Raw genomic sequence first — 6,494 nt, 5'->3', positions numbered from 1 at the left:
CTTCCTTCCCAGGGCACCGTGCAAGTCCTGGCTATAAGAGAAGAAGGGCAGTGGTAAGGAGGAGAGTACCAAACTCAGTGGCTTTCATATTGCCATCAATAAACCTCCAAATGTCATGGTATGTGTGTAGATATTCAATTATTTGTCTTATGGACAACTAGATTTTAATAAATTACTTTTTCCTGACAAGACCTTACATAAAATAAAATATTGTAATATTCCATTCTGGTTTCCCTTCCTGAGATTCTTTGCTCTTGTTCAGTTTATCTCTGACCTCCTCTGCACCAACCACTGGTCTAGGTCCCCAAAAGCTCAGATAACACAGAGGTCTTTCTCTGCTCCCTCAGTCACTGAACCACTGCAGTAAATCCAACCGGGTTTCTGAGTGAGCAGCTGACCTCAACCCTGCCTTGTAGAAAAGGACTGAAGCAAGACGGCAATTTTGCAGTTGTTTTCTTCCAAAGGCTCATGGGACTCTTTCCCTGGAGTCCTGCACAGCTCAGAAGGAAAAGCCCAGATGTAACCAGTCTCAGCTGTACAGATGTTAGCAGAACAGGAGAGCTGTGCTCTAGTTTAATCTCCCTCCCAACACAAGTCATGGGATCTCTGAGAAGGCCCTGAGCTTCTCTGTCTGGCTCTGTTGTCCCAGTGAGCCAGACTGGGCACCTTAGCATGCAGGGAGGCACCAACTTGCAGTTGGGTTAGTTTCTATGTAGTTTTGCATGAGAAAATAACCTGAGAGTAAAAGTCGGGTTGTAAGGACCAAAAAAAAAAAAACCCTAAATATAATGAATATATTCCATAACTCAGGCAAACAAGCTCCATTGCAAGGCATCGCTTTGACAAAATATTAGCTCAGCAATAATTAGCAGGGTCCTTGTTCTGTACTTACTGTCATGAAAGGGCAACCAGCAAGGTTTCACTAGGGGCAGGTCATGTCAGACCAACCTGATTGCCTTTTATGATCTGGTCACAAAGGCAATGAATGCACATGTTGCCATGGAGGGAAGTGGGCAGTGAAGACCCCCAGGGCTCAGTCCTTGGGCCTGCGCTGTTCAATTTCTTCATCAGTGATTTGGACGACGGGGTGAAATGCAACCTGTTTAAATTCGCTGATGATACCAAAATTTGGGGTGAGGTGAGAACGCTAGTAGGGAGGGAAACATTGCAGCAAGACCTGGGTAGGTTACAGGAGTGGGCTGACATAAACAGGATGTGTTTCAATACTGCAGGGTGCTGCACTTAGGCAGTAGAAACCAGCAGCACACTTATAGACTGGGAAACTCCTGTCTTGAGAGCATGGAGGCAGAAAGGGATCTTGGAGTCATTGTTGACTCCAAGATGAACATGGGCCGACAATGCGAGGTCACGGTTGGCAGGGCTAACTGGACCTTGTTGTGCATGCATAGGTGCATCTCAAGTAGAGCCGGGGTGGTGATTGTCCCAGTCTATGTGATGCTGGTCAGGCCACAGCTGGAGTACTGCGTCCAGTTCTGTGCGCCCCATTTCAGGAGGGATGTGGACAACATTGAAAGGGTCCAGAGGAGGCCACCCGCATGATCCGGGGACTACAGGGCAGACCCTACATTGAAAGACTGCGGGACCTAAACCTGTTCAGCCTTCACAAGAGAAGGCTGAGGGGGGACCTGGTGACTATCTATAAACTCACTAGGGGGGACCAGAAGGGTTTAGGGGAGACACTGTTTCCCCTACCGCCCCCTGGCATAACAAGGTACAATGGACTGGCATAACAAGGAACAATGGACACAAATTATTAGAAAGGAGGTTTAGATTAGACATCCGCAAGAACTACTTCACAGTTAGGACAGCTAGGAGCTGGAACAAACTTCCTAGGGAAGTGGTGCTGGCTCCTACCCTGTGGATCTTTAAGAAGAGGCTTGATGACTACCTTGCTGGACTCATTTGAGTCCAGGCTTTTCTCCCGCCCAGGTGGGGGGTCGGACTTGAAGATCTACAAGGTCCCTCCGACCTGACTTCTATGATTCTATGAATATGTCCCTCAGACCCCTTTCCCTTGAGTTGTATATGTCCCAGGTCTTAGCTCCCCCTCATTTCTTCTACCAACAGCTTCTCTTGAACCCAGCGGTGTCAAACACAGATGAACCCCATCTGCCAGGTCAAGCCCACAGGGGTGGTGCCATAGAGGCACTGAATACAACGTGCATTGTGGACTGGCTACATCTGGTGCTTGCACGACGTGTACAGCTCTAGCCCTGCACACCACACGCAACACAACCCGGCCCCAGCACCCTGCACAGCATAAGATGTGAGGGGCCAGCCTGAGGCACATGGTGCCCACAGCAGGTCATTGGGGGCACATATTGCAAGTGGCATTGGCAATGCATAGGGGGTTTATGTGGGTGCATGTGCATACCCTTAAAAAGGTACCACCGGTGCCTGTGTGCAGTTGCCAGTGCCTCCAGGTCCTCCGACCTCCAACACTGCAGACAGCATCTGTGGACAGTTGCATATTGCCACTGGCCACTGCCAATGTGGCTGGTGGTTTCTGTGGAGGGCTGCTGACACTACCACAACTACCTGAGAGAGCTCCCCATTTGCTGCTGCTGCTGCCTGTGGGCGGTCACTGTGCCCCGGCACCATCCGGGGGCACGTGTCGTTTGTGGCATGTGGCATTCACTGCAGACTAGGTGTGTGTATATGAGATGCTAGGTCAATGTAGCAAATGAGCTACAGCGATGTTGTTCATCCCTGTGGCAATGTAGCGTTGGTGGGCTTTAACTGTGATACTGCCACTACTGTCCAGTAGCAATGAGCTCCTGAGTATTACCTCATTGCTACTGCACAATAGGGTTTGAAATGTTCCGTGCGCCTTCAGGACTGTGCAGTCCTGACAGGTACTGCATGTTCATTTAGTTCTTGCTAAAAGAAGTACTGAATGACTGCACAGTAAAAACGGCCCAGTGGGGCAGACGTGTACCTGACTCTGCACGCTGGACCCTGAGTATAGGCTGGGTCAATGGGTGCAATCTAGACAAACCCCAAGTCGAGTACACAGGACTGGCCTGGCACTGGTGCCACATGAAGCATATATCCCTGTGCAGCCTCATGCCACGTACAGCCCATGCCAGGCAGCCTCCACGAGACGCATCAAGGGATCAGAGACTCATTCATGGACCTGATTTCTCTTGATCTGAACCTGACAGATGCCAGCGCCTGATATGACAATTTGTGTGCCCGTCCTTCAGCCTCCATACTAATTTACTGTACTGGTGATTCCCACTTGGGACGGGGGTTGGTTGATAATAGCATCAACCAGTTCTTCTGTGAAATCCTTCAGCTAATCAAGCTCACTTGCATTAACTTGCACCTTACACAGCTTGAAATAATTGCTCTTGGTGTTTGCATAACTTTAGACCTTTCTTGTTTTCCTAATTGTATCATACATTCAGATCTTCAATACAGTGCCCATCTGAGCAAGGACAGCACTGAGCCTTCCCCAGCTTCCCATCAGCTCTTGATTTCATAGAAGCCATGTTCTGTTCCATGCTGAGTCCAATAATCAATCCAGTTATGTACAGCAGTGGGGGTGGAGGGACGGTTGTGGGGGCCGTGCAGTTTGAAGCCCCAGCCCAAGCCCAAGCCCAAGCCCTATTCCCACTTCCTCCCTCCCTCATGTGGCGGCAATGGGGAGGGGGGAATGCAGCCCGGGAGGGCAGGAGGGGCATGTGCCCCCAGATGTGTATGCAGGGACTGCATCCATGCCTCCCCCTATCCCCCAATCATCTGAAGAGTGGTGTGCTGCACACCACTTTAGGAAATCCTGTATCCACCCATGGGTGTTGCCATTTTTATCATGAGGTCCATATTATGCTGTGTCTTTACTGATATAATCAACTTGTAGCATAATTGTCTCCATGATAACAAGATATATTCATGCCATCCTTTTTTGTAACCTGAGGTCATTTACAAAGGTAGAAATCTAGAGTACCTCTACCAAATCTAGTTCTCATTCTCGCTCTTTCCCCTCCTAGCCCTGGCTCCCACTGTCCTTGCACAGGATTCTGTGGAGTCTATTGAAAGTTCCTCCACCAGGCCAAATGCATGTTGTTCCATGGCAATTCATGTTTTGGGACTGTGCACTGCCAGTCAAAGCGTGAATAAAGCCTTACAGACAGGAAGACTAAGGCATTTATAATATTAGAATTTTTACCTAACTTGGTAAGATTAAATGTAGCTTAAACTACTGTTAGGGGCATACCTAATCTTCAGTCCTTACTCATTACATATTTACATTAGACCTGTGAGTCTATTGCAGAAGCAGTAATCCTGAACATTATCATACAATCAACAGTGAAAATGACCCTAAAGATTATTGGGCCCTAAATATCTTTGTCCAGCTCCATCAAAGTTTTCCTATACAGCTTACCTTTCAAAGACTTTATTATCACATTTCTCGAGCACCTGGATACCTGCTGGAACTATGTCCTTTCTGTCTTAAAACCTGAAGCCCAGACCAGCAGTAAGAAATGTCACTGTCACCTCATGTGTCTTACACCTCTTAATACAGCTCAAAGATTGCACTTGCTTTCTTTAAAACGTCACCAAACTGCCAATTTATGTTAAGGCTGTGATCCTCAAAAACTCCTGGATCCTTCATATAAATGCTGGCTCCCTGGCACTTCTTTCCCATTCTGTATTTGTGTTTTTTATTACTTTTTCCTGGATGTAGCATCTTAAATTTATCCATACTGGCTTTCCCCCTGTTACCTCTCACACAGTTTTCTGATGTATTTAAACTGTGCATATTCCACTCTTGTCCCCCAGGGGTTTTGCAAGCCTTCCCAGGTTGTGTCAGCTGCAAATTTTCTCAGGCAGCTCTCTATTGTGATGTCCACATCATTCATCATACCATTTAGAAAACCACATCCCACAAGTCATCTTCATCTTGGAATTAAAGGGATTTATTTTAGGTGGCACAAGGGACACCAGAGTTTTTCACTTGCAGTTCAACAATGTTAACACAAAATGACTCCAGCTAAGTACCACAGTCTTTCTAGCACTGCTGAATGTAGCTGAGAACTGTCGTGTTTCATAAGCAGAATGCACACGACATTATGAAAACTTAATTTCATGATTTAATCATAGATCTAAAGAAACAAAGAGGTACACCAAACACACAAAGTAAGAAGGGACGTCCTGTTCTTAGAGAGCATCTGCCTTTGGAGCAGTTGTCTCAGAGCACATTTGATCTCCTTGTTCCTCATGCTATAGATGAATGGATTTACCACTGGAGGAACCACAGAATAGAGAACAGCTGTCAGAATATCTGGAGAGGGTGGGAAGTTGGAGGTGGGTTTCATGTAGGCAAAGGTGCAAGTGGAGATAAACAGGGAGACCACAGTCAGGTGAGGAATGCAGGTGGAGAAGGCTTTCTGCCGCCCTGCTCAGAGGGGATCCTCCACACTGCGGTGAAGATCTGAACATACAACACAACGATGAAAACAAAACAGCCTAAAGCTAACAACACCCTGAAAGCAAGCACCTTCGGTGTGTTGTTAGCTTGTGCCAGAGCAGGAGAGCTTGAGTAGCCGGGGTATTTCACAGAAGAACTGGTGGATGGTATTTGAGTGGCAGAAGGGTAGACTAAAGGTGTTCCCAGTGTGCAGTGCAGAGTGCATGACACCAGCAGCCCAAGCACAGGCAGCAACTGGACACAAGCTCTGCTGTTCATAACTATCTCATAATGCAGTGGCTGGCAGTTGGCAATGTACCGGTCATATGGCAGCACTGTGATGCCATGAAAATGTTTTGCAATATGCAATATGCACATATCTTCAAAAGCATACATTTATGTAGAAGACCTAAAAATAAAATATATTGGTGGGTGGATTATTTGGTTTAAATCTGCAGTCTCCAGGGGCTTTTTGACTGAAGATTTCTAGTTCCAAAGACACTGAAATACGTGGGGTTTTGGGAGCAAGTTCCGATTTTTTCCTCTGACCACCTAAGACATTTTGAATACCTTGCTATTAAAATGTTGATAGTTTTCTAGGTTTGTGTCTTTTTTAGTTGCTTAAATAAGCCAGACGTCCCCCTTGTTACCAAATAACCACAGCCAATTGCAATAGACTTACAGCAATGCTCTTTGTGACGTTATTCTCAGCTTGTGACAGATCCTCCGGTGCCAGGATACCTTACTACTTTTCCCGCTACTGATCTATCAAATTTCCCTTTTTCCTGCCCTATCACATCTTTCAAAGTCAAAATATCTTGGTAGGAGCTTCCGCCCCACTCCAAGACAGAACCGGCAGAAGTAGATCCAAACCAGTTTCTTTCTGCAGATGACAGGGAACCTCACTGTTTTGGAAGAACTGATGCTACAGGAAGATGATTTATCCACATCTCTCTTCTTAGGGCTTCTGGGACTTGTTCCCTAGAGCCCAGATCAGCTTTGAAGCACACAATCAAAAATAAGCCACCTGGTTTCACGTATTCTAAAGCCATAAATTTTT

General features: G+C 46.6%; 1 pseudogene; it reads right to left on the bottom strand.

Annotated features, from left to right (window-relative positions):
* Positions 1-5,129: 5,129 nt before the first annotated feature.
* LOC149851854 (olfactory receptor 14C36-like) lies at positions 5,130-5,812 on the bottom strand (annotated as a pseudogene).
* Between the last annotated feature and the right edge of the window lie 682 nt (positions 5,813-6,494).

Source organism: Crocodylus siamensis, unplaced genomic scaffold (assembly GCF_052110815.1).
Source record: "Crocodylus siamensis isolate JL-2025a unplaced genomic scaffold, ASM5211081v1 HiC_scaffold_124, whole genome shotgun sequence".
Lineage (NCBI taxonomy): Eukaryota > Metazoa > Chordata > Crocodylia > Crocodylidae > Crocodylus > Crocodylus siamensis.
This window is presented reverse-complemented; position numbering and strand designations above follow the sequence as displayed.